This window comes from Ascaphus truei, unplaced genomic scaffold, assembly GCF_040206685.1.
Source record: "Ascaphus truei isolate aAscTru1 unplaced genomic scaffold, aAscTru1.hap1 HAP1_SCAFFOLD_1363, whole genome shotgun sequence".
Classification (NCBI taxonomy): Eukaryota; Metazoa; Chordata; class Amphibia; order Anura; family Ascaphidae; genus Ascaphus; species Ascaphus truei.
In genome coordinates, this window is record NW_027454242.1 from 54,208 (window position 1) to 76,300 (window position 22,093).

Sequence of the window (22,093 nt, forward strand, 5' to 3'; positions counted from 1 at the left end):
GCGCTACTGCACATGTTCTTGTTATGAATGGTAGTAGATGTGGTCCTTGGGTCTTTACTTCATACTGTAGCCACCCTCTACTCATGATGTATTGAATCAACGAAAACCTGCATGGTTCAGATCACAGGAAGGGGTAGAGTAGAGATGAAAATATTCAATGTGAAACCCGTAGCAGCCGGATTGTGTGGAGTCAATAAAACGACAAATACTAAATGGTAAATGAGAAATATACACATTGCTTATCTGTCTCTGTGTAGTAATTTTCCTTCTCTTCAACTGTCCTTCAAATTTTCTCTTTTGCAAGAAAAGGAACACATGGCTTCAATATTCACTTCTGTTCTGCAGTCATCCCTCCTGAAATAAAAGTTAAGCATTGCATTGTTATTATGATAATACATACAATAAACCTTGCTCCAAACCATTTGATGCAAAGCAAATCCACCTCCCACCCACAGCTGTGCTCCTTCTAGAGCATGCATGTCAAACTCCAGTCCTCGAGGGTCCCAAACAGGCCAGGTTTTCAGTAGGGATATCCTGAAAACCTGGCCTGTTTGCGGCCCTCGAGGACTGGAGTTTGACATCCTTGTTCTTGAGCTTCTACCACGCAAGTCATCCATGTGAGTGACACTGTACTGCAGTCCTGGTCTGCACACAATCTACTGAATCAATGACATCACACTGTAAAGGCAATCTACAAGATGTATTAGTTGTCCACACTTCCGAAATGTTACTTTTATGTCCAAATCACTTATTCCCATGACCTGATATTTGTATTTGTTATTTATAGGATTGTCACAAAGAGTTGATGAGGTCACCAAATGATAGTATGTAGAGAGAAAGAGAGATCTCAGAACAGAGCCCTGATGTATACCCACAGACAGATCAATAGAAGACGAAGACATGTTAGCAACAGAGATGGAGAATGTGTGACAGGAAAGTTATGATGAAAACCAGGATAGAACTGTGTTACGGATACCAAGAGAGAGTTTAGAATATGAAGGAGGAGAGTGATTGAGAGCATCAAACGCAGCAGATAGATCAAGTAGGATTAGTAGGGAAAAGTGACCTTGGGAATTTGCTTTAAGCACAGTCTGTAGAACGAGCTGTACGAAAGGCAGGTTGTAAAGGATCCAGGAGGGAATGTGATTTAAGAATGTTGACATTCTAGCAATTAGGAGACAAACAGCAGGAGGGATACAGGGCGGTAGTTAGTAAGGCACATAGGGTGTAGGTTGTTTCTGAGAAAAGGGTGACCACTACAGGCTTAAAGTAAGAGGGTAAAGAGCCAGAGAATAGGGAGGAATTGAAGATGTGGGTGAGAGTGGGGACTAAGAGATGCAGTAAGGTGTGAGGGGATACGATCTAGAGGGCATGTGGTAGAGGGAGAAGAGAAGATGATTTGCTTCCAGCTCTGTAAGAGAAGAAAAAGAGTCAAATGCAGAAGGAGAATTAGGTAGAAGGAGAGAAGGGGGAAGGGACAGAAGGAATCTCCTTGTGGGTGGCATCCACCTTGCCTCTGAAGTAGTCAAATGCTTGAGGAGAAGTGAAGGAAGGATGGCAAGTGTGAGGAGAAGGTTAGTGGAGGGAGTCAAATACAGGGAAAAAAAGACAGCGTAAATTAAATTTGAGTGTTGATGAATGTGAAAAAAAAGTAGTGTGGTTTGGCCCCAGAGAGCAGCTTTATACAGGACTGGAGACATTTTTACTGTAGAAAAATCAAATATCAATTGTGTGATTTCCTTCATAGGCATTAAGAACAGCGAGTGGAAGTGTGATGAACATGTTTGGGAATTTAGCCAAGGGTGTGGGCTAGAGGGACAAGTGTGTCAGAGCCTAGAGGGGGCATATAGATAGGAGGATAGCATTGTAAGAGTTAATAAGATTGTTAGTTTAAGCGGAAAGAGAGAGAGAGGTTAGAGTAGATGTCAGAGGAGAGTTTAATTAAGCAGAGGAAAATCAGTGGGACAGGTAAGATGGGGTGAGGGGAATGACTGATTGTGAATGATGAGAGCAGAAGAGGTCATGTACAACTAGAGCCTTGTTAGTCAGAGAACGGGCATTCCAGATGGCATAGGAGAAGGGAAGAGAAAAGTAAGGAAAGGAATGTGGATTACATTAGATAGGTTAACACTCTTAGCAGGGAGGCAGAGGCAGGGAGGCCCGATGTGTATATGAGCAGGTTCAAGATTATAAGAGATATCCCACACATCAGCAAACATAGAAGGAGACACAGAGATAGGTGTAGAGAGAGACAGAGATAGCTCTATGTAGAGAGAGAGGGACGTAGAGAGAATGAGACAGATAGGCGCAGAGAGAGGGGGCGCAGAGAGAGGAGGCGCCAAAAGAGGGGGCGCAGAGAGAGGGGGCACAGAGAATAGGATATTAAAGAGTGCTTTTCATTGAGCAGTGCAGAAATAGCTGCAATAGAGGTCTGTACAAATGGTGCAGTGTGTAGACACATGCAAAGGCAGGGGAAGGAAAGAGGAGAACATGTGGATAAAAGCAGGAGTGTGGAAGTTAGAGAAATTAGAAAAGTTTAACAGAGGAGTGAGGAAACAGCAAGCAGAAAGAACAAGAGAGAGGTTACATTGGGATGACGTTCTGTGGTAAAGAGAAAATGCTAGGAGAGAGCTTTCAAATATTAGAGGACATGAATTGAGGGAGCAAATGTATAAATCAAAACCTGAGGGGGAGGTATAGCACGAAAGCTTGCACAGCAGATTATAGTCTTAATGTTGCGTGTACCTGTCAGGGTATTCAAGAAGTTAAATTCTCACAAGTGCAGAGTTCATGATGAAATGCTGAATCTAGTCCCCCTCCAATTTAATTTTAATATAACTTTTCCATTCTTCATTACTGCAAAAAGCAAACAAAACAAAACCACATTGCATTACTATTTTCAAAATGGATTGAATGGCATATTCAACAGTGACTGTGTGATGCCAATATTCCCCACTCACTCGTAGTGAAGCACATATTGTACTAGTGTTGAAAGTAGGCCGGTAGAGTCAGGTACGCAGTACTGATAAAACAATAAGTGCCCGTCGTAAGTACCAGCTCCGCAACAGTGCGGGCATCACATTAGTGACGTGGATGAACATATATGGATAAGCCCATATTAAGGCATCACGTGACCAGAGCCGTCACTGACTGGGTATACGTAAAGACGCAGGGAGATGCAAGGAAAGGGAGGGAGAGAGACAGGGAGAAGATGTGAAACGGAGGAAGGCACGGATGGAGGGAGTTCTTCCGAGCTTCTGCGGGCCTCTCTCTTTCACTGGTGCATGCCGGGAGCTGGTCCCAACATCCACAAAGTGTGTGTGTATTATTGGTTGTATTTTATGGGGGTAGGAGGGTAGTGTGTATATTGTGTGTGTGGGAGTATTATATTGTGTGTAGAGGTGCAGAGGAGAGTACTAGATTGTGTATCTTGTGTAAGGGTGTTGTGTATATTGTGTTTGGAGCTATAATATTATTGGGGAGATTAGTATTGAGGAGGTATTATAGTGTGTATTGTGGGGAGTATTAGTGTGTGTATTGTTTGTGGGTGACAGATGCTGGGGGTATGCAGCAATCCCTGCACTGAGGTCCGAGGCGGCTCTGCATCGCTCGCACGCACTGTGGATGACCAAGCATGTGCCCATGATAATCATGGCCTTACAGGGATGAGTGTGTCAGAGCCTAGAAGGGGCATATATATGATGGAGGAGGGAGGAGGAGGAGGGAGGAGGAGGAGATGATAGCATTGTAAAAGTTAACAAGATAGTTAGTTTAAGCAGAAAGTGAGGAGAGGTTAGAGATAAGGGTAGATGTCAGAGGAGAGAGTTCAATTAAGCTGAGGTATCGAGTAGGACAGGGGTGAGGGGAATGAGAGGTGGTGGATGATGAGAGCAGAAGAGGTCATGTACAAATAGACCTTGTTAGTCAGAGAGCAGTCATTCCAGAGGGCACGTGAGAAGTGAAGAGTAAAGTGAGACATGGAATGTGGATTACATTAGATGGGTTAATACGCTTAGCAGGGAGGTGGAGAGAGAGAGGCAAGAGGCAGAGAGTGGTGCAGGGGTTGAGGAAGAGATGTTGCATGTACCTTATCAGAACATTAAAGAACATCAATTCACACTGGTGCAGAGTTGATGATGAATCCAGTTCACCTCCAATTCAATTTTAACAGAAATGTTTCATTCTTCATTACTGAAAAAAAAGAAAAGTAAAAAACATTTCATTACTATTTTCAAAATGGATTGAATTCCCCCAACAATGACTATGTGTTACCAATATATCCCTCTCAGTCCCACTGCAGCATATACTGTACCAGTGTGAAAGTAGGAAGGTACACAGTACCGGTAAAACAATACGTGCCGGTACTATGCACCATATGAATTATAAGGGGATGTAAATCTCCCAGTCTCTCTCCATATCCGCAACAGAGCGGGCTCCGGTCAGTGGCATGGATGCCCATATATGGGTATGCTCATATTTGGGCATCCCATGTCACTGACCGGAGCCGGCTCTGAGTATAGGGATATATGCGGAGACGCACAGGTGCAAGGAAATGGGAGGAGGCACGGTGAGAAACAGGGAGAGACCACAGGAAGATAGAGGGCAACAACTTCCACAAGGTACTTGTATGGGTATAATTGTTTGTATTTTGTGCAGAGGGGGTAATTTCAGATAAAATACAATTCTCCACCCTCTACGAAACAATTCCACTTTGTTCAGTAAGCCAGAAAGTCTTGGTCCCATGTGGACTGAATTTAATGCAAATAAGGTCCTTAATACACAAGTAAAGAATAAAGTTACTTATTCTCTACTGTAAGAAGTGCCACATTGCCCACTATTTGGGTCCTGTGCCCAGATTGTGACCATGCATGGCAGAGGTGAGATTCCCCCAACTCCAATTTGCTACACTCTCCAAGAGAGATAATTGTGATCAGAGGTGGAACTAGGGGAGGGTGTGAGCAGGGTCACTGCCCAGGGAGTAACCTGACTGGGGGCACGGAAATCTCATTTAGTGCATACACTACCGACACACTTTATTGAAGTGTGGTCGGTACCGCAAGCCGGGAAATCTCCCGGCTTGCTAGTGGCCGCCCCTCGGCGTGCCGCGCGTCATAGACGCGCGGTCACGCGTCATCGGGAGCGTGCGCCCGCTGCACGCATGTCCAGGGGCTCCCCGAGGGAGCCCTGGTGTCCCGCGATCGCGGGACAGCGGCAGGGGGTTCCGGGGGACCCGGCGGACCCGGCAGCGGTAGGGAGAGCGCCCCGATCGGAGGGCGCTCTTCCGCTGCTTCGGCGTGCGCCCGTCACACTCGGGCGCGCGCCAGGCTACTGCTGCGGCACAGAACGGGCAAATGCTCGAATAAACTGTGCCGCAGCAGTATGTTGCGGCACTGCATTGATTGACCGGTCAATCTGCACTGCTGCCTGTCACAGTGACATCCTGATCGGGCACTGTGATCAGCTATAGCACTGACCCAGGTGAGATAGTTCAGCACTTTACAAGGAGGGAACAGATGTTGTGGGTGACAGATGCTGGAGGTAGGCCAAGACTGTTGGCCAGAGTAACGTGGAGACTTACTGCACTCTGCATGCCCATCCTCTCCCTGACATCAGGGGAAGGAAGTGGCCCTGGGGTGTGTGTAGGTATGCCAGATGTCAGTGTATGCATAAGTAAGTATGCCTGTGTAGTGGGAGGTGTAGGGGCGTTAAGCTGGAGGACTTAAAACAGGCACAAAAGCACATAGATACCTCTGATTATACCGCACCAAATGCTGATAATATCATGCTGTAGCTGCACTTTACAGAAGATGATGCAGATGTCATCATTGGTTGGTGGGTTCATTAAATCAATCCATCATATCATAACCACACTGTGCATATGATGTACTGAATCAGTAACACCAGGAAGACATCTCCATGTTAGGAGTAGAGTTGAAGTTAACAGAATATGTCCAGCACTGTGGTGTGTAGCCCATAAATAATAATTGTGCACATTACCAGAACAACATACTGTCAACTGCAAGATCATTTTGCTGCTTGTAGCGTATGCTCATCCTGTACAGTGTTGTAGTAGATCCGTCTCTTCAGTGTTCACTGCAACAAAAGTAAGACATTGCATTAATATTACAGACGTTTGGGGGCTGAAATCTCACTTCGCTGCGGACAATTTCCCTTTGCATAAGATTCTTGTGATTATGTCAATGATGATCAATAACTGCATCATAACACAGCCGCTCTATACAGAAGATGTACTTGCTCTCATTGGTCATTGAGGTAATACGTCACACAATGTACAGATATAGCAAGGATTATTTCTCCCACTTGTGCATTATGGCATTATGATGGGAAATGTTGTGAGATTCTGCATTATCAGCATCACTGAATCTTTTGGAAATTAAGTGATATTCTATGTTTTAATGCAATATTATGGGTGATCAGCCGGTAAAATAATAATAGCTTGCTGTATCTGTAGCCATGCTCTACCCATGATGTGCTGAACCAATGACTGCAGAGAGATTCAGAGTGCTAAACATGACTGGAACGCATCTCTGAATAATGGGCAGCAAAGCAGTGCAGAATAGGAGGTGAAAGTATTTAAAATGGAAGATCCTTAGCAGCTGTGTGGAGAGTAGACAGTACAGACTGACCAAGTAAATGGTAAAAGGAGTAACTTCAACATTACTTGGCTTTGTTCTCCACATTGAAGCTTTCCTCCTCTTTAAATCACTAATACTGATGCCATGTGTAACCTGTACTGAGAGTTATATAATCTACTGGCCTAGATGAAACCATATGATGCAAACAGGATCCATCCCACTCCAGATTCATAGAATTGAACCACCTCAACCTTTCATAACAATCACATAGAACTGCAGCTGTGCGCTACTGCACATGTTCTTGTTATGAATGGTAGTAGATGTGGTCCTTGGGTCTTTACTTCATACTGTAGCCACACTCTACTCATGATGTATTGAATCAACGAAAACTTGCATGGTTCAGATCACAGGAAGGGGTAGAGTAGAGATGAAAATATTCAATGTGAAACCCGTAGCAGCCGGATTGTGTGGAGTCAATAAAACGACAAATACTAAATGGTAAATGAGAAATATACACATTGCTTATCTGTCTCTGTGTAGTAATTTTCCTTCTCTTCAACTGTCCTTCAAATTTTCTCTTTTGCAAGAAAAGGAACACATGGCTTCAATATTCACTTCTGTTCTGCAGTCATCCCTCCTGAAATAAAAGTTAAGCATTGCATTGTTATTATGATAATACATACAATAAACCTTGCTCCAAACCATTTGATGCAAAGCAAATCCACCTCCCACCCACAGCTGTGCTCCTTCTAGAGCATGCATGTCAAACTCCAGTCCTCGAGGGTCCCAAACAGGCCAGGTTTTCAGTAGGGATATCCTGAAAACCTGGCCTGTTTGCTGCCCTCGAGGACTGGAGTTTGACATCCTTGTTCTTGAGCTTCTACCACGCAAGTCATCCATGTGAGTGACACTGTACTGCAGTCCTGGTCTGCACACAATCTACTGAATCAATGACATCACACTGTAAAGGCAATCTACAAGATGTATTAGTTGTCCACACTTCCGAAATGTTACTTTTATGTCCAAATCACTTATTCCCATGACCTGATATTTGTATTTGTTATTTATAGGATTGTCACAAAGAGTTGATGAGGTCACCAAATGATAGTATGTAGAGAGAAAGAGAGATCTCAGAACAGAGCCCTGATGTATACCCACAGACAGATCAATAGAAGACGAAGACATGTTAGCAACAGAGATGGAGAATGTGTGACAGGAAAGTTATGATGAAAACCAGGATAGAACTGTGTTACGGATACCAAGAGAGAGTTTAGAATATGAAGGAGGAGAGTGATTGAGAGCATCAAACGCAGCAGATAGATCAAGTAGGATTAGTAGGGAAAAGTGACCTTGGGAATTTGTTTTAAGCACAGTCTGTAGAACGAGCTGTACGAAAGGCAGGTTGTAAAGGATCCAGGAGGGAATGTGATTTAAGAATGTTGACATTCTAGCAATTAGGAGACAAACAGCAGGAGGGATACAGGGCGGTAGTTAGTAAGGCACATAGGGTGTAGGTTGTTTCTGAGAAAAGGGTGACCACTACAGGCTTAAAGTAAGAGGGTAAAGAGCCAGAGAATAGGGAGGAATTGAAGATGTGGGTGAGAGTGGGGACTAAGAGATGCAGTAAGGTGTGAGGGGATACGATCTAGAGGGCATGTGGTAGAGGGAGAAGAGAAGATGATTAGCTTCCAGCTCTGTAAGAGAAGAAAAGGAGTCAAATGCAGAAGGAGAATTAGGTAGAAGGAGAGAAGGGGGAAGGGACAGAAGGAATCTCCTTGTGGGTGGCATCCACCTTGCCTCTGAAGTAGTCAAATGCTTGAGGAGAAGTGAAGGAAGGATGGCAAGTGTGAGGAGAAGGTTAGTGGAGGGAGTCAAATACAGGGGAAAAAAGACAGCGTAAATTAAATTTGAGTGTTGATGAATGTGAAAAAAAAGTAGTGTGGTTTGGCCCCAGAGAGCAGCTTTATACAGGACTGGAGACATTTTTACTGTAGAAAAATCAAATATCAATTGTGTGATTTCCTTCATAGGCATTAAGAACAGTGAGTGGAAGTGTGATGAACATGTTTGGGAATTTAGCCAAGGGTGTGGGCTAGAGGGACAAGTGTGTCAGAGCCTAGAGGGGGCATATAGATAGGAGGATAGCATTGTAAGAGTTAATAAGATTGTTAGTTTAAGCGGAAAGAGAGAGAGAGCAGAGAGGTTAGAGTAGATGTCAGAGGAGAGTTTAATTAAGCAGAGGCAAATCAGTGGGACAGGTAAGATGGGGTGAGGGGAATGACTGATTGTGAATGATGAGAGCAGAAGAGGTCATGTACAACTAGAGCCTTGTTAGTCAGAGAACGGACATTCCAGATGGCATAGGAGAAGGGAAGAGAAAAGTAAGGAAAGGAATGTGGATTACATTAGATAGGTTAACACTCTTAGCAGGGAGGCCCGATGTGTATATGAGCAGGTTCAAGATTATAAGAGATATCCCACACATCAGCAAACATAGAAGGAGACACAGAGATAGGTGTAGAGAGAGACAGAGATAGCTCTATGTAGAGAGAGAGGGACGTAGAGAGAATGAGACAGATAGGCGCAGAGAGAGGGGGCGCAGAGAGAGGAGGCGCCAAAAGAGGGGGCGCAGAGAGAGGGGGCCCAGAGAATAGGATATTAAAGAGTGCTTTTCATTGAGCAGTGCAGAAATAGCTGCAATAGAGGTCTGTACAAATGGTGCAGTGTGTAGACACATGCAAAGGTAGGGGAAGGAAAGAGGAGAACATGTGGATAAAAGCAGGAGTGTGGAAGTTAGAGAAATTAGAAAAGTTTAACAGAGGAGTGAGGAAACAGCAAGCAGAAAGAACAAGAGAGAGGTTACATTGGGATGACGTTCTGTGGTAAAGAGAAAATGCTAGGAGAGAGCTTTCAAATATTAGAGGACATGAATTGAGGGAGCAAATGTATAAATCAAAACCTGAGGGGGAGGTATAGCACGAAAGCTTGCACAGCAGATTATAGTCTTAATGTTGCGTGTACCTGTCAGGGTATTCAAGAAGTTAAATTCTCACAAGTGCAGAGTTCATGATGAAATGCTGAATCTAGTCCCCCTCCAATTTAATTTTAATATAACTTTTCCATTCTTCATTACTGCAAAAAGCAAACAAAACCAAACCACATTGCATTACTATTTTCAAAATGGATTGAATGGCATATTCAACAGTGACTGTGTGATGCCAATATTCCCCACTCACTCGTAGTGAAGCACATATTGTACTAGTGTTGAAAGTAGGCCGGTAGAGTCAGGTACGCAGTACTGATAAAACAATAAGTGCCCGTCGTAAGTACCAGCTCCGCAACAGTGCAGGCATCACATTAGTGACGTGGATGAACATATATGGATAAGCCCATATTAAGGCATCACGTGACCAGAGCCGTCACTGACTGGGTATACGTAAAGACGCAGGGAGATGCAAGGAAAGGGAGGGAGAGAGACAGGGAGAAGATGTGAAACGGAGGAAGGCACGGATGGAGGGAGTTCTTCCGAGCTTCTGCGGGCCTCTCTCTTTCACTGGTGCATGCCGGGAGCTGGTCCCAACATCCACAAAGTGTGTGTGTATTATTGGTTGTATTTTATGGGGGTAGGAGGGTAGTGTGTATATTGTGTGTGTGGGAGTATTATATTGTGTGTAGAGGTGCAGAGGAGAGTACTAGATTGTGCATCTTGTGTAAGGGTGTTGTGTATATTGTGTTTGGAGCTATAATATTATTGGGGAGATTAGTATTGAGGAGGTATTATAGTGTGTATTGTGGGGAGTATTAGTGTGTGTATTGTTTGTGGGTGACAGATGCTGGGGGTATGCAGCAATCCCTGCACTGAGGTCCGAGGCGGCTCTGCATCGCTCGCACACACTGTGGATGACCAAGCATGTGCCCATGATAATCATGGCCTTAGAGGGATGAGTGTGTCAGAGCCTAGAAGGGGCATATATATGATGGAGGAGGGAGGAGGAGGAGGGAGGAGGAGGAGGGAGGAGGAGGAGATGATAGCATTGTAAAAGTTAACAAGATAGTTAGTTTAAGCAGAAAGTGAGGAGAGGTTAGAGATAAGGGTAGATGTCAGAGGAGAGAGTTCAATTAAGCTGAGGTATCGAGTAGGACAGGGGTGAGGGGAATGAGAGGTGGTGGATGATGAGAGCAGAAGAGGTCATGTACAAATAGACCTTGTTAGTCAGAGAGCAGTCATTCCAGAGGGCACGTGAGAAGTGAAGAGTAAAGTGAGACATGGAATGTGGATTACATTAGATGGGTTAATACGCTTAGCAGGGAGGTGGAGAGAGAGAGGCAAGAGGCAGAGAGTGGTGCAGGGGTTGAGGAAGAGATGTTGCATGTACCTTATCAGAACATTAAAGAACATCAATTCACACTGGTGCAGAGTTGATGATGAATCCAGTTCACCTCCAATTCAATTTTAACAGAAATGTTTCATTCTTCATTACTGAAAAAAAAGAAAAGTAAAAAACATTTCATTACTATTTTCAAAATGGATTGAATTCCCCCAACAATGACTATGTGTTACCAATATATCCCTCTCAGTCCCACTGCAGCATATACTGTACCAGTGTGAAAGTAGGAAGGTACACAGTACCGGTAAAACAATACGTGCCGGTACTATGCACCATATGAATTATAAGGGGATGTAAATCTCCCAGTCTCTCTCCATATCCGCAACAGAGCGGGCTCCGGTCAGTGGCATGGATGCCCATATATGGGTATGCTCATATTTGGGCATCCCATGTCACTGACCGGAGCCGGCTCTGAGTATAGGGATATATGCGGAGACGCACAGGTGCAAGGAAATGGGAGGAGGCACGGTGAGAAACAGGGAGAGACCACAGGAAGATAGAGGGCAACAACTTCCACAAGGTACTTGTATGGGTATAATTGTTTGTATTTTGTGCAGAGGGGGTAATTTCAGATAAAATACAATTCTCCACCCTCTACGAAACAATTCCACTTTGTTCAGTAAGCCAGAAAGTCTTGGTCCCATGTGGACTGAATTTAATGCAAATAAGGTCCTTAATACACAAGTAAAGAATAAAGTTACTTATTCTCTACTGTAAGAAGTGCCACATTGCCCACTATTTGGGTCCTGTGCCCAGATTGTGACCATGCATGGCAGAGGTGAGATTCCCCCAACTCCAATTTGCTACACTCTCCAAGAGAGATAATTGTGATCAGAGGTGGAACTAGGGGAGGGTGTGAGCAGGGTCACTGCCCAGGGAGTAACCTGACTGGGGGCACGGAAATCTCATTTAGTGCATATGTTGCGGCACTGCATTGATTGACCGGTCAATCTGCACTGCTGCCTGTCACAGTGACATCCTGATCGGGCACTGTGATCAGCTATAGCACTGACCCAGGTGAGATAGTTCAGCACTTTACAAGGAGGGAACAGATGTTGTGGGTGACAGATGCTGGAGGTAGGCCAAGACTGTTGGCCAGAGTAACGTGGAGACTTACTGCACTCTGCATGCCCATCCTCTCCCTGACATCAGGGGAAGGAAGTGGCCCTGGGGTGTGTGTAGGTATGCCAGATGTCAGTGTATGCATAAGTAAGTATGCCTGTGTAGTGGGAGGTGTAGGGGCGTTAAGCTGGAGGACTTAAAACAGGCACAAAAGCACATAGATACCTCTGATTATACCGCACCAAATGCTGATAATATCATGCTGTAGCTGCACTTTACAGAAGATGATGCAGATGTCATCATTGGTTGGTGGGTTCATTAAATCAATCCATCATATCATAACCACACTGTGCATATGATGTACTGAATCAGTAACACCAGGAAGACATCTCCATGTTAGGAGTAGAGTTGAAGTTAACAGAATATGTCCAGCACTGTGGTGTGTAGCCCATAAATAATAATTGTGCACATTACCAGAACAACATACTGTCAACTGCAAGATCATTTTGCTGCTTGTAGCGTATGCTCATCCTGTACAGTGTTGTAGTAGATCCGTCTCTTCAGTGTTCACTGCAACAAAAGTAAGACATTGCATTAATATTACAGACGTTTGGGGGCTGAAATCTCACTTCGCTGCGGACAATTTCCCTTTGCATAAGATTCTTGTGATTATGTCAATGATGATCAATAACTGCATCATAACACAGCCGCTCTATACAGAAGATGTACTTGCTCTCATTGGTCATTGAGGTAATACGTCACACAATGTACAGATATAGCAAGGATTATTTCTCCCACTTGTGCATTATGGCATTATGATGGGAAATGTTGTGAGATTCTGCATTATCAGCATCACTGAATCTTTTGGAAATTAAGTGATATTCTATGTTTTAATGCAATATTATGGGTGATCAGCCGGTAAAATAATAATAGCTTGCTGTATCTGTAGCCATGCTCTACCCATGATGTGCTGAACCAATGACTGCAGAGAGATTCAGAGTGCTAAACATGACTGGAACGCATCTCTGAATAATGGGCAGCAAAGCAGTGCAGAATAGGAGGTGAAAGTATTTAAAATGGAAGATCCTTAGCAGCTGTGTGGAGAGTAGACAGTACAGACTGACCAAGTAAATGGTAAAAGGAGTAACTTCAACATTACTTGGCTTTGTTCTCCACATTGAAGCTTTCCTCCTCTTTAAATCACTAATACTGATGCCATGTGTAACCTGTACTGAGAGTTATATAATCTACTGGCCTAGATGAAACCATATGATGCAAACAGGATCCATCCCACTCCAGATTCATAGAATTGAACCACCTCAACCTTTCATAACAATCACATAGAACTGCAGCTGTGCGCTACTGCACATGTTCTTGTTATGAATGGTAGTAGATGTGGTCCTTGGGTCTTTACTTCATACTGTAGCCACCCTCTACTCATGATGTATTGAATCAACGAAAACTTGCATGGTTCAGATCACAGGAAGGGGTAGAGTAGAGATGAAAATATTCAATGTGAAACCCGTAGCAGCCGGATTGTGTGGAGTCAATAAAACGACAAATACTAAATGGTAAATGAGAAATATACACATTGCTTATCTGTCTCTGTGTAGTAATTTTCCTTCTCTTCAACTGTCCTTCAAATTTTCTCTTTTGCAAGAAAAGGAACACATGGCTTCAATATTCACTTCTGTTCTGCAGTCATCCCTCCTGAAATAAAAGTTAAGCATTGCATTGTTATTATGATAATACATACAATAAACCTTGCTCCAAACCATTTGATGCAAAGCAAATCCACCTCCCACCCACAGCTGTGCTCCTTCTAGAGCATGCATGTCAAACTCCAGTCCTCGAGGGTCCCAAACAGGCCAGGTTTTCAGTAGGGATATCCTGAAAACCTGGCCTGTTTGCTGCCCTCGAGGACTGGAGTTTGACATCCTTGTTCTTGAGCTTCTACCACGCAAGTCATCCATGTGAGTGACACTGTACTGCAGTCCTGGTCTGCACACAATCTACTGAATCAATGACATCACACTGTAAAGGCAATCTACAAGATGTATTAGTTGTCCACACTTCCGAAATGTTACTTTTATGTCCAAATCACTTATTCCCATGACCTGATATTTGTATTTGTTATTTATAGGATTGTCACAAAGAGTTGATGAGGTCACCAAATGATAGTATGTAGAGAGAAAGAGAGATCTCAGAACAGAGCCCTGATGTATACCCACAGACAGATCAATAGAAGACGAAGACATGTTAGCAACAGAGATGGAGAATGTGTGACAGGAAAGTTATGATGAAAACCAGGATAGAACTGTGTTACGGATACCAAGAGAGAGTTTAGAATATGAAGGAGGAGAGTGATTGAGAGCATCAAACGCAGCAGATAGATCAAGTAGGATTAGTAGGGAAAAGTGACCTTGGGAATTTGCTTTAAGCACAGTCTGTAGAACGAGCTGTACGAAAGGCAGGTTGTAAAGGATCCAGGAGGGAATGTGATTTAAGAATGTTGACATTCTAGCAATTAGGAGACAAACAGCAGGAGGGATACAGGGCGGTAGTTAGTATAGGGTTAGTATAGGGTGTAGGTTGTTTCTGAGAAAAGGGTGACCACTACAGGCTTAAAGTAAGAGGGTAAAGAGCCAGAGAATAGGGAGGAATTGAAGATGTGGGTGAGAGTGGGGACTAAGAGATGCAGTAAGGTGTGAGGGGATACGATCTAGAGGGCATGTGGTAGAGGGAGAAGAGAAGATGATTAGCTTCCAGCTCTGTAAGAGAAGAAAAGGAGTCAAATGCAGAAGGAGAATTAGGTAGAAGGAGAGAAGGGGGAAGGGACAGAAGGAATCTCCTTGTGGGTGGCATCCACCTTGCCTCTGAAGTAGTCAAATGCTTGAGGAGAAGTGAAGGAAGGATGGCAAGTGTGAGAAGAAGGTTAGTGGAGGGAGTCAAATACAGGGGAAAAAAGACAGCGTAAATTAAATTTGTGTGTTGATGAATATGGAAAAAAAAGTAGTGTGGTTTGGCCCCAGAGAGCAGCTTTATACAGGACTGGAGACATTTTTACTGTAGAAAAATCAAACATCAAGTGTGAGATTTCCTTCATAGGCATTAAGAACAGCGAGTGGAAGTGTGATGAACATGTTTGGGAATTTAGCCAAGGGTGTGGGTTAGAGGGACGAGTGTGTCAGAGCTTGAAGGGGCATATAGAGGATAGCATTGTAAGAGTTAATAAGATTGTCAGTTTAAGCAGAAAGAGAGAGAGAGAGCAGAGAGGTTAGAGTAGATGTCAGAGGAGAGTTTAATTAAGCAGAGGAAAATCAGTGGGACAGGTAAGATGGGGTGAGGGGAATGACTGATTGTGAATGATGAGAGCAGAAGAGGTCATGTACAACTAGACCCTTGTTAGTAAGAGTGGACATTCCAGAGGGCACAGGAGAAGGGAAGAGAAAAGTAAGGAAAGGAATGTGGATTACATTAGATAGGTTAACACTCTTAGCAGGGAGGCAGAGGCAGGGAGGCCCGATGTGTATATGAGCAGGTTCAAGATTATAAGAGATATCCCACACATCAGCAAACATAGAAGGAGACACAGAGATAGGTGTAGAGAGAGACAGAGATAGCTCTATGTAGAGAGAGAGGGACGTAGAGAGAATGAGACAGATAGGCGCAGAGAGAGGGGGCGCAGAGAGAGGAGGCGCCAAAAGAGGGGGCGCAGAGAGAGGGGGCACAGAGAATAGGATATTAAAGAGTGCTTTTCATTGAGCAGTGCAGAAATAGCTGCAATAGAGGTCTGTACAAATGGTGCAGTGTGTAGACACATGCAAAGGTAGGGGAAGGAAAGAGAACATGTGGATAAAAGCAGGAGTGTGGAAGTTAGAGAAATTAGAAAAGTTTAACAGAGGAGTGAGGAAACAGCAAGCAGAGAGAACAAGAGAGAGGTTACATTGGGATGACGTTCTGTGGTAGAGAGAAAATGCTAGGAGAGAGCTTTCAAATATTAGAGGACATGACTTGAGGGAGCAAATGTATAAATCAAAACCTGAGGGGGAGGTATAGCACGAAAGCTTGCACAGCAGATTATAGTCTTAAAGTTGCGTGTACCTGTCAGGGCATTCAAGAAGGTAAATTCTCACAAGTGCAGAGTTCATGATGAAATGCTGAATCCAGTTCCCCTCCAATTTAATTTTAATATAACTTATCCATTCTTCATTACTGCAAAAAGCAAACAAAACAAAACCACATTGCATTACTATTTTCAAAATGGATTGAATGGCATATTCAACAGTGACTGTGTGATGCCAATATTCCCCACTCACTCGTAGTGAAGCACTTATTGTACTAGTGTTGAAAGTAGGCCGGTAGAGTCAGGTACGCAGTACTGATAAAACAATAAGTGCGCGTCGTAAGTACCAGCTCCGCAACAGTGCGGGCATCACATTAGTGACGTGGATGAACATATATGGATAAGCCCATATTAAGGCATCACGTGACCAGAGCCGTCACTGACTGGGTATACGTAAAGACGCAGGGAGATGCAAGGAAAGGGAGGGAGAGAGACAGGGAGAAGATGGGAAACGGAGGGAGGCACGGATGGAGAGAGGGAGTTCTTCCGAGCTTCTGCTGGCCTCTCTCTTTCACTGGTGCATGCCGGGAGCTGGTCCCAACATCCACAAAGTGTGTGTGTATTATTGGTTGTATTTTATGGGGGTAGGAGGGTAGTGTGTATATTGTGTGTGTGGGAGTATTATATTGTGTGTAGAGGTGCAGAGGAGAGTACTAGATTGTGTATCTTGTGTAAGGGTGTTGTGTATATTGTGTTTGGAGCTATAATATTATTGGAGAGATTAGTATTGAGGAGGTATTATAGTGTGTATTGTGGGGAGTATTAGTGTGTGTATTGTTTGTGGGTGACAGATGCTGGGGTATGCAGCAATCCCTGCACTGAGGTCCGAGGCGGCTCTGCATCGCTCGCACGCACTGTGGATGACCAAGCATGTGCCCATGATAATCATGGCCTTAGAGGGATGAGTGTGTCAGAGCCTAGAAGGGGCATATAAATATATAATGGAGGAGGGAGGAGGGAGGAGGAGGGAGGAGGAGGAGATGATAGCATTGTAAAAGTTAACAAGATAGTTAGTTTAAGCAGAAAGTGAGGAGAGGTTAGAGATAAGGGTAGATGTCAGAGGAGAGAGTTCAATTAAGCTGAGGTATCTAGTAGGACAGGGGTGAGGGGAATGAGAAGTGGTGGATGATGAGAGCAGAAGAGGTCATGTACAAATAGACCTTGTTAGTCAGAGAGCAGACATTCCAGAGGGCACGTGAGAAGTGAAGAGTAAAGTGAGACATGGAATGTGGATTACATTAGATGGGTTAATACGCTTAGCAGGGAGGTGGAGAGAGAGAGGCAAGAGGCAGAGAGTGGTGTAGGGGTTGAGGAAGAGATGTTGCATGTACCTTATCAGAACATTAAAGAACATCAATTCACACTGGTGCAGAGTTGATGATGATTCCAGTTCACTTCCAATTCAATTTTAACAGAACTTTTTCATTCTTCATTACTGCAAAAAAAAAAAAGTATAAAACATTGCATTACTATTTTCAAAATGGATTGAATTCCCCCAACAATAACTATGTGTTACCAATATATCCCTCTCAGTCCCACTGCAGCACATACTGTACCAGTGTGAAAGTAGGAAGGTACACAGTAACGGTAAAACAATACGTGCCGGTACTATGCACCATATGAATTATAAGGGGATGTAAATCTCCCAGTCTCTCTCCATATCCGCAACAGAGTGGGCTCCGGTCAGTGGCATGGATGCCCATGTATGGATATGCTCATATTTGGGCATCCCATGTCACTGACCGGAGCCGGCTCTGAGTATAGGGATATATGCGGAGACGCAGAGGTGCAAGGAAATGGGAGGAGGCACGGTGAGAAACAGGGAGAGACCACAGGAAGATAGAGGGCAACAACTTCCACAAGGTACATGTATGTGTATAATTGTTTGTATTTTGTGCAGAGGGGGTAATTTCAGATAAAATACAATTCTCCACCCTCTACGAAATAATTCCACTTTGTTCAGTAAGCCAGAAAGTCTTGGTCCCATGGGGACTGAATTTTAATGCAAATAAGGTCCTTAATACACAAGTAAAGAATATAGTTACTTATTCTCTACTGTAAGAAGTGCCACATTGCCCACTATTTGGGTCCTGTGCCCAGATTGTGACCATGCATGGCAGAGGTGAGATTCCACCAACACCAATTTGCTACACTCTCCAAGAGAGATAATTGTGGTCAGAGGTGGAACTAGGGGAGGGGGTGAGCAGGGTCACTGCCCAGGGAGTAACCTGACAGGGGGCACGGAAATCTCATTTAGTGCATATGGTGCGGCACTGCATTGATTGACCGGTCAATCTGCACTGCTGCCTGTCACAGTGACATCATGATCGGGCACTGTGATCAGCTATAGCACTGACCCAGGTGAGATAGTTCAGCACTTTACAAGGAGGGAACAGATGTTGTGGATGACAGATGCTGGGGGTAGGCCAAGACTGTTGGCCAGAGTAACGTGGAGACTTACTGCACTCTGCATGCCCATCCTCTCCCTGACATCAGGGGAAGGAAGTGGCCCTGGGGTGTGTGTAGGTATGCCAGATGTCAGTGTATGCATAAGTAAGTATGTCTGTGTAGTGGGAGGTGTAGGGGCGTTAAGCTGGAGGACTTAAAACAGGCACACATCTCACTTCGCTGCGGACAATTTCCCTTTGCATAAGATTCTTGTGATTATGTCAATGATGATCAATAACTGCATCATAACACAGCCGCTCTATACAGAAGATGTACTTGCTATCAATGGTCATGGAGGTAATACGTCACACAATGTACAGATATAGCAAGGATTATTTCTTCCTCTGGTGCATTATGGCATTATGATGGGAAATGTTGTGAGATTCTGCATTATCAGCATCACTGAATCTTTTGGAAATTAAGTGATATTCTATGTTTTAATGCAATATTATGGGTGATCAGCCGGTAAAATAATAATAGCTTGCTGTATCTGTAGCCATGCTCTACCCATGATGTGCTGAATCAATGACTGCAGAGAGATTCAGAGTGGTAAACATGACTGGAACGCATTTCTAAATAATGGGCAGCAAAGCAGTGCAGAATAGGAGGTGAAAGTATTTAAAATGGAAGACCCTTAGCAGCTGTGTGGGGAGTAGACAGTACAGACTGACCAAGTAAATGGTAAAAGGAGTAACTTCAACATTACTTGGCTTTGTACTCCACATTGAAGCTTTCCTCCTCTTTACATCACTAATACTGATGCCATGTGTAACCTGTACTGAGAGTTATATAATCTACTGGCCTAGATGAAACCATGTGATGCAAACAGGATCCATCCCACTCCAGATTCATAGAATTGAACCACCTCAACCTTTCATAACAATCACATAGAACTGCAGCTGTGCGCTACTGCACATGTTCTTGTTATGAATGGTAGTAGATGTGGTCCTTGGGTCTTTACTTCATACTGTAGCCACACTCTACTCATGATGTATTGAATCAATGAAAACTTGCATGGTTCAGATCACAGGAAGGGGTAGAGTAGAGATGAAAATGTTCAATGTGAAACCCGTAGCAGCTGGATTGTGTGGAGTCAATAAAACGACAAATACTAAATGGTAAATGAGAAATATACACATTGCTTATCTGTCTCTGTGTAGTAATTTTCATTCTGTTCAACTGTCCTTCAAATTTTCTCTTTTGCAAGAAAAGGAACACATGGCTTCAATATTCACTTCTGTTCTGCAGTCATCCCTCCTGAAATAAAAGTTAAGCATTGCATTGTTATTATGATAATACATACAATAAACCTTGCTCCAAACCATTTGATGCAAAGCAAATCCACCTCCCACCCACAGCTGTGCTCCGTCTAGAGCATGCATGTCAAACTCCAGTCCTCGAGGGTCCCAAACAGGCCAGGTTTTCAGTAGGGATATCCTGAAAACCTGGCCTGTTTGCTGCCCTCGAGGACTGGAGTTTGACATCCTTGTTCTTGAGCTTCTACCACGCAAGTCATCCATGTGAGTGACACTGTACTGCAGTCCTGGTCTGCACACAATCTACTGAATCAATGACATCACACTGTAAAGGCAATCTACAAGATGTATTAGTTGTCCACACTTCCGAAATGTTACTTTTATGTCCAAATCACTTATTCCCATGACCTGATATTTGTATTTGTTATTTATAGGATTTTCACATGTATTACTACTGTGAAACGCTATATACATTAATAGTGCTATATAAATAAATACATACACATTTATATATAATAATAATAACAGCATGTTCTTTTAAAGCGCTGCTAGTTTTACGTAGCGCTATACAGAGACATTTTGCAGACACAAGTCCCTGCCCCATAGAGCTTACAATCTATGACATTGGTGCCTGAGGCACAGAGGATATGAAGTGACTTGCCCAAGGTCACACACACACAAATATATATACATAAATATATACATATATACACACACACACACACACACACACACACACACACACATATATATGAAAACTAACACAGAAAAAAAGAATCCCCTGAATAGCACTCTAACATACACAAATTGTATCAATAAAGGTTTATTAATCACATACACATAAATGGTTAAAATGAGGAGCAGTGGTGACCTACAAAGCTGTTATAAACTGAACCTTAAGGTGTGGGGAAAAATGCTACACTGCAGTAATAAGTACAAAGTGTGTAAATAAAGTGTAGAGGCAAGAAATATATGGAAATGAGAACACTCAGACCGGCCGGTCAAGTACTACCTAAGTTGAAGCCCCCTGTGTGAAGTGCTTGTATGAAACTAGTGTATAACTAACAAGCAAGGAAATGAATAAGTTAATTATATAAGTTAGTAATATGATCCAAGCCTATAGATATGAAACACACAGATGAGCAAAAAATTGGCAGATATAACTAACAAGCCAAAATAGGTAGCAAAAGTACTTAGACCAGTCCTGAGTGTACAGCAAAGTGTCCAGCAGAGTGATAGCATATATCCACAGCTTAACTGCTCGTAGGTTCAGGGAGAGTGAGTCTCAGCACATGCTCCCAGGGTTGCTTGGAGCACAGACTGCAAGATTCAGCGGAGAGAAGGAGAAACAGCTGAGATCACCACCACATCCTAGATGAGACAGACAAGTCCTGACATGCATGTTTCACCACTTGCTTGTCCGGGGGCTTAACATATAGACAGTTGATAGATGTATTTGAAGTTGCATATTCTGTGCCGTGGATTAATCAGTATACTGAAAGCAACTGAAGATGGTACAGTAGCTGTGATAGGTTGGCCTCATAGCTCCTCCTTCAATGGAGGAATCGGCTCACAGAGCACTTAAATCTCTAAATGCCCAAAGAAAAAAATAAGCATGCAGTACTTAAAGTGAAAGTAAAATGAGAAATGAAATAAACACACACATTGAAAAATCACTCACCCGACTGAGAGCGCCTTCTACAGAGCGCTGTACCACTGCTCAGCTAGCAGCTAAAACTGTCTCATTTTCCCACCATTGAAGTTTACACATGTCCACGCCCCACTCTAACAAGACGCTGTGTACGGAAGCTCGCAGGAGACAAACTAGTGAGAGAAGGTGTAGCTGCTAGCCACACTCCACGAGGTGCATTGTGGGAAATGTAGTTCTTTGCCTGCTAGCTTCTCTGACTGGTTACTGATCAGGTGATGTCACTAGGGGCGGGATTAGTGTGTTGCAATGTAACGGCCCGGCTGTATGATTGTCACAGAAGGGGGGAGCCTGAGAATGTCACGGATTTAATTACACATGTAATGATGTAATAACACAGCCATGAACTAAGCCAGTATACATATGGTCATGTGATATTTATAATGCATTTATTAACATTATTGTGTGGATTTGGGCTGAATTAAACTTGTATGGGATTGTCACTTTAATATCACAGTACCACTACTGTTTTAACACTTATAATGACCTCCTGATTACAGATTATTAGG

The 22,093-nt window shown here is 43.5% G+C and overlaps 2 long non-coding RNA genes across 3 annotated transcripts; both read right to left on the minus strand.

Moving 5' to 3' along the window:
* Positions 1 to 263: 263 nt before the first annotated feature.
* LOC142475752 (uncharacterized) lies at positions 264 to 13,752 on the minus strand. Of its 2 annotated transcripts, XR_012791120.1 has the most exons (9): positions 13,637 to 13,752; positions 12,521 to 12,616; positions 10,973 to 11,076; positions 9,618 to 9,728; positions 7,114 to 7,233; positions 5,998 to 6,093; positions 4,088 to 4,191; positions 2,746 to 2,856; positions 264 to 354 (listed from the first exon to the last, which is right to left on the minus strand). It is a non-coding gene; the product is annotated as an uncharacterized LOC142475752 (long non-coding RNA). The 2 variants fall into 2 exon arrangements; XR_012791119.1 differs by lacking the exon at positions 13,637 to 13,752 and having other exon boundaries at positions 12,521 to 13,336.
* Positions 13,753 to 16,156: 2,404 nt separating this feature from the next.
* LOC142475754 (uncharacterized) lies at positions 16,157 to 21,660 on the minus strand. Its single transcript, XR_012791121.1, has 4 exons — positions 21,558 to 21,660; positions 19,758 to 19,877; positions 17,504 to 17,607; positions 16,157 to 16,261 (listed from the first exon to the last, which is right to left on the minus strand). It is a non-coding gene; the product is annotated as an uncharacterized LOC142475754 (long non-coding RNA).
* Between the last annotated feature and the right edge of the window lie 433 nt (positions 21,661 to 22,093).